Below are 6,350 nucleotides of genomic sequence, written 5' to 3'. Positions count from 1 at the left end.
TTCAAACACAAAAATAATAAAATTGTACATTCTTTTCTCATCATCCCATTCATGTTTGCACAATATGTCAAAACAAATAAACATTTTTATACAACAAGTGTGAAAAGGGCTCCCTAGGAGTACCTAGGACGTGATGGGTGCCTAACACCTTCCCATTGCGTAATTTACCCCTTACCCAGATTCTCTGATCTTTTTCATTAGTTTTCTACGTGTAAAAATTCTTAGGTTTTTGTTCGCTTTTTAACCAATCCTTAGGATAAATAAAAGTGCGGTGGCGACTCGATTCATTGTATACATTGCTTATGGTTTAATCAATAAATCATATAGCGACGAATACACCGCTACAGACTGGAAGTGCTGATGATAGGAAGAGCACATCAGGAGGATGTTTCTTCTTAGGGAACAATCTGATTTCATGGTTCAGCAAGAAACAGAACTGTGTATCTCTATCCACTGCTGAAGCTGAGTACATAGCAGCGGGAAGTAGTTGTTCTCAACTAGTCTGGATGAAACAAATATTGTCTGAATACAATGTCACACAAGAAGTCATGACATTATACTGTGATAACCTGAGTGCTATAAATATATCCAAGAATCCTATTCAGCACAGCAGGACAAAGCACATTGATATCAGGCATCACTTCATCAGAGAACTTGTGGAAGAAAAGATCATAGCACTGGAGCATATTCCTACAGAGAGGCAATTAGCTGACATATTCACAAAAGCCTTGGATGCCAATCAATTTGAATGTTTAAGAGGAAAATTGGGGATCTGTGTGTATGAGAATCTATAGCAATCAAAGGAGTCTGGGGATAGTTCTCACAAAAAGAGTATGGAGTTTTGTGAGGTATGGTATAGCGAAAGATGTGATGGGTGTAAAGATTCTATGAGATTTATTTACCTTTGGTCAATTTTGACTAAAAAGGGGGAGAAGTATGTGGAGCTGGTGGAGTTGGTTGGAGCTGGGTACTGGCTAAGATGTATATGGCTAGTCAGAAGGACAGACTATTATTGAAAGAGGCGCACAAGTGCTGATGTTGAAGCAGATGTCAGTATGACATTCTGGCTGGTACATGTGTTGGAGTTACAATAGCTGTTATATTTGATGCATGCACAAATTTAGGGGGAGAAGAAGTACCCTGGTGCATTGTGCATTTGTGTGTCTTACTAGTTGCATCCATAACTAGTAATTCTGATTGTTGCACAGATTTAGGGGGAGGAGACGTACCCGTGTGCATGTGTGTATAACTAGTTGCCATAGCTAGTAATTGTTTTGCTTCTGCTGCTGATTAAACTTCTGTTATGTTGTTTAACTACTGATAGTTTGCCTTGTGAACAAAAAGGACAAATATATGTTTTAGCCAAAATTTGCCAAAGGGGGAGTTTGTTGATTCTAAGTGTTGGCAGCAATTTTGGTAAAACAAAGAGTGTTCACAAGATGTCATGTGTGATGTCTTAACATGAGATATCCTATGTACCTGTTGGAGTTAAAGAACATGTGCAAGCAGGATTGTTTCAGAATGCCACATACAATGACAAGGCTTCTGATATTGGTTGTACCTGCTGGAGCTTATATGGAAGACATGTTCATGCAGGAATGTTTCAGATGACATACACAATGTCATGGTATCTGATATGGCTGTACCTGCTATAAAAGGAAATTGGATTATGCAGGATTTTTCTAGGATGTCAGACCCGATGTCATGACATCCTGTACACAGAACATTCAGTATGAATGTCTGGTGTTTTGTGATTGCACAAGTATTGGCAATCATTGGTTGATTGAAGATATGGCTAGCTGGCGCATTCAATCAGGGATTTCAACCAGATTTGATTATTTTCCAAGGAGATCTATACTGCTGTTATAAAAAGATTTGGTTGGAAAATATATTTAGGGTTTTCAAGATATCCAAGCCCAGCAGATTGCTTCTATAAAAAGGGGCTTAGAAAACTTGTTTGAACACACAACCAAGACTGAGCGAAATTTAGAGAGAGAGCTAGGGTTTGTGTCTGTAGGTCATTCAAGTCATCCATTGATGATTGAATTGGACTGATTTGTCTTCTTGATCAAAGCTGTGAAGCAAGATCAAGAGTGTGTCTTCTTGATTGAAACTGTGAAGTAAAATCAAGAGTTTTGTAATTGAAAAGTATTTTCTTTTCACAAGGATTGTTGTTTAAAATCACGGGTGTGTGATTGTAAGGGAAGTGAGTGGGTTCTCATATCTAAGAGTGCTTAGGTAGAAGTTGCACGAGTAGAGATTAGGTGAGAAAGACTGTAACTTGTTGAAGTGTACGGATAGTCTTTGAACTAATTCTATTATAGTGAATTTCCTTCCTGGCTTGGTAGCCCCCAGACGTAGGTGAGTTGCACCGAACTGGGTTAACAATTGCTTGTGTGATTTGCTTTACAATTCTGTTTATATTTCCATTGTGTATTAACAGATATTAGTGTCGTAACATCACCTTCGACATCTTATATCTGATACCAGAATTTCAGCATGGCTTAATGCTTTTGGTATGGGTTTATTTTCACTTCACATGGACACTAAGAGAGAGGATTTATGATGTTTGAGGTGAGTGAGATGGATGGTAATGGTAAGGTGAAGGAGATCATGTGAAGGTGGTTTATGTATGAAAGCAAAAGCTTTTCACAGTTGATGTTTTTGTATGCACTGTAGCAAAAAAAACATGAATGAAGGCTATAAGATTGTTGTTTTATATGGTGTGGTTATGTAGAAAAAATAAAAAGTTGATGAAAGTGAATGGTATATGTTTTGGTTTTATGAAAAGAGAGAGAGAGAGAGAGAGAGAGAGAGAGAGAGAGAGAGAGAGAGAGAGAGAGAGAGAGAGAGAGAGAGAGAGAGAGAGGAAGGTTGGAAAGAGGGTGGAAGAAAACTGGTGGTGGAGATTATGTAGAAGGAGGTGAAAATGTGGTCTGAAAAGGAAGTACAGGGTGGCGATGTGTGGTCGGTGATGGAAAGAAGAAAAGGTCGAAGCAACTTTATTGAAGAAGAAGGTGATCGATTACTTCTTAGCAAGTGTACCGATAGTGTCATAGTAATAAAAAGAGTTTTAAATACACACGGACTATTATTTAATAAAACAATAGTTATGCAAGTATAAAAGTAACAATTGGGCGAATTTCAAGTTTTTAGTTGAAAATAAAAGAAATATTCTGACAATTTATAGAAAATGTTCAGGTTTTTCCTAGAATCCCCTATTTTTCCCATGTTGATATCTTATATATAATACATTACATAAATAAGCATCGTTATATTTCCACGACAAGTTAACAGAACCACTATACCTAATCCCTTAGTGTATATCTCACTGGTTTCTACTAGAGGTCTCATATCCCTGATAACATGAAATAGTATCACATTCTAGGACTCAATTTAATTAAATTATATTATTATTTACTTCAATTTATTTCATTTTATTAGATATTACGCGGTATTTTCTTTCTATTTGTCTCAGGTGGTTTATTTGAAGCACAAGTAAAAAAGGAAGAAAAGGAGGTGCAAAAAGGAATGAAAATAAGCGAATATCAAAAGCCAAAGCCCAACCCAACAAGCACAGGCGATGTGTCTGTGACGAGCGTCACAAAGTCTGTGACGAGCGTCACGCTTTACACACTTGTGTGACGAGCGTCACACATGGTGTGACGGACGTCACACCATTCCCCTATATTTTTGGCACCAGGAACGTAACAAACCACGTTGAAGCTACTTTCACGCTTGACCCTTGGAACGTGAAGACCATGTACAGGGAAAACCCTTGGAAGCAGTTACAAAAAGTAGCAGTATAAATAGTAGCTTTTTGGAAAGCTCTCGGGGCCAGACTTCTTCGCCGTTTTCTCTTTTTCGCAATTTTTCTCTTCCAACAGTACAAGCACATTTTTACAGCATTACTTTTACAACTTTTATATTGTTTCCTTCGCAGTTTCTATTTTCTTTTTCAGCACTTAGTTAATTCTTTTTCACACAATAGTTTCTACACCGGAAACTATTGTGTACCTTTCACCGGATCTAACCTTACGTTAGAATCTAGTTTTTTTTATTCCTTCGCTTTTATTTTTCTGTTTGATTGAAGAATTCAAGAATAAATCCAACCGGCCTGTGGTGGAGTGTTCAAGACTGCTATTTAATTTCTCAGGTTCTTTAATTATTGTTTGAATTTATATATGCCCTGCTTTACTGTTTATTTATATTACTTGCCTGAGATGAATCTGTTTATGCATGATAATTATTTAAGTCTGTTTAGCATGTTTGGCTAATTTATTTAGGTATCGGTATGTAGAGTAAGCGGAATGAAGGAATCAAAACTAAGTTGGTTTAATTACATTTAAAAATAAAATCAATCTTTTTACGGTCCCAATTTACAGGTTTAATAACAAGGTTTTTGTACGAAAGTAAAAGACATAAAGAAGTTAAAAGCAATAGAACGAGAGTTTGAGTTTTTGACTGGACAGTGTTAATTGGACATTAATTCTAGATCAGGGCGAGAGCAATTTTTAGAGTTAATTAAATTCTAATCTTTTTCAAAAAGTATTTTTAAAGGTTGAATGTGAGGACGAGAGTTATGCATTTGAATTTAATTATATAACCTAAGTCAACAGAGCGAGAGTTTGAGATAAGGGTGTTTAAACGATTAGTGTTTTCTTAAAAAGAGTTTCTACAGATTCTATTGTTTTCAAAAAGTGGTTTTTGACTTAACTAATAAGTGACAGCTACGTTAATATAAAATCATAGTTTATTCAACAGAGCGAGAGTTTGAGATAAGACTTTTAATCAATAGTGTCAACTGAAAAGATTTATTTTAAAACCAAGAAACCAACAAAGAATTGATTCCCTAATTACGACGAACTACATACCGATATCCGCTTATTAGATATTTATTTTAGATCTTATTTTAGTTTTAGCTTTTCCCCCAAACAATCAAAGTATTACATGCCTTAGCTTTACGAAGTAACCTTAGGTAACGGTATATCGATTCATAAGTCCCTGTGGGATCGATATCTTTTAAAACTACGCGATAGAACTGTGCACTTGCAGTTTGTACCCCAAATTCGACTCATAAAGTCACGATCAAGTTTTTGGCGCCATTGCCGGGGACTTTTATTTAGTCGATATCGTAACTCTTCTGTTACGCTGTAGAGACTAAGGCTTTTCTTTTTCTTTTTCTTTTCTTTCTTTCGTTGATTTGTATGCCACACACTCGCTCACAAGGCGAGCCGTTCTACTTACGAATCAACGATATCGAACTATATCTCTGAGTCTTACGATGAATTCGGGAATATCGTGCTTCAAACAATCTCCCTCCTGTTGAACTCCCCGATTTCAAAAATATTTTCCCTTCGATACCCGAGATGGCAGAACCAGCTCGTGCTCTTCGAGATTACGCCGCTCCATCGCAAGATGAGCCGCATTCGAGTATTGCTCCACCTGCAATCGAAGCAAACAACTTTGAACTTAAACCTTCACTGTTGCAGGCAGTGCAACAGAACCAATTCTCTGGAAATCCTACCGAGGATCCAAACCTTCATTTATCCGTATTTGTTCAATACGCTGATACCGTTAAAGCTAACGGTGTCACTTCAGAGGCAATTCGACTTCGTCTTTTTCCTTTCTCGTTAAGAGATAGTGCTAGAAGATGGCTTCAATCTCTTCCTTCCAACTCAGTCACCACATGGAACGAGTTGAAGAAAGTTTTTCTTGCTCGATATTTTCCGCCAAGCAAAACAGCTATGTTAAGAGCCCAGATAAATGGATTTAAACAGAAAGATAACGAGTCTCTCTTCGAAGCATGGGAAAGATACAAAGACATGATGAGACTTTGTCCACACCATGGTTTAGAGGATTGGTTAGTAATTCATACCTTCTATAATGGTCTCCTGTACAACACGAGGTTAACAATAGACGCCGCCGCAGGTGGTGCACTGATGAACAAACCTTATGCTGACGCTTACCAACTTATCAAAAGCATGGCTCAAAACCACTATCAGTGGGGAAGTGAACAAACAATGGTAGAAAAACCTCAAACGAAAACTGGCATGTACGAGATAAGTAACCTTGATCATGTTAATGCAAAAGTGGATGCTCTGGTCCAGAAAATTGAAAGTTTAAACGTATCACCTCCAGCCACCGTGGTAGCCATAACTTAGAATTGCGAAGTCTGTGGAATCCAAGGTCACACTCCTGCAGATTGTCAACTCCTAACAGGAATCCAAGCGGAGCAAGTAAACTATGCTCAAGGAAGCCCCTACTCGCATACCTATAACTCAAATTGGAAGAATCATCCCAATTTTTCATATAAGAGTAATAATGCTTTATACGCACCTGGACAATCT

General features: G+C 37.4%; 1 non-coding gene across 1 annotated transcript; it reads right to left on the bottom strand.

Moving 5' to 3' along the window:
* Nucleotides 1-5,747: 5,747 nt before the first annotated feature.
* Nucleotides 5,748-5,854, bottom strand: LOC127099774 (small nucleolar RNA R71). The gene has a single exon (XR_007794246.1). It is a non-coding gene; the product is annotated as a small nucleolar RNA R71 (small nucleolar RNA).
* Nucleotides 5,855-6,350: the final 496 nt, after the last annotated feature.

This window comes from Lathyrus oleraceus, chromosome 6 (genome assembly GCF_024323335.1).
Source record: "Lathyrus oleraceus cultivar Zhongwan6 chromosome 6, CAAS_Psat_ZW6_1.0, whole genome shotgun sequence".
NCBI lineage: Eukaryota > Viridiplantae > Streptophyta > Magnoliopsida > Fabales > Fabaceae > Lathyrus > Lathyrus oleraceus.
The sequence above is the reverse complement of the archived record's forward strand: the minus strand, read 5'-3'. Positions and strand labels throughout refer to the sequence as shown.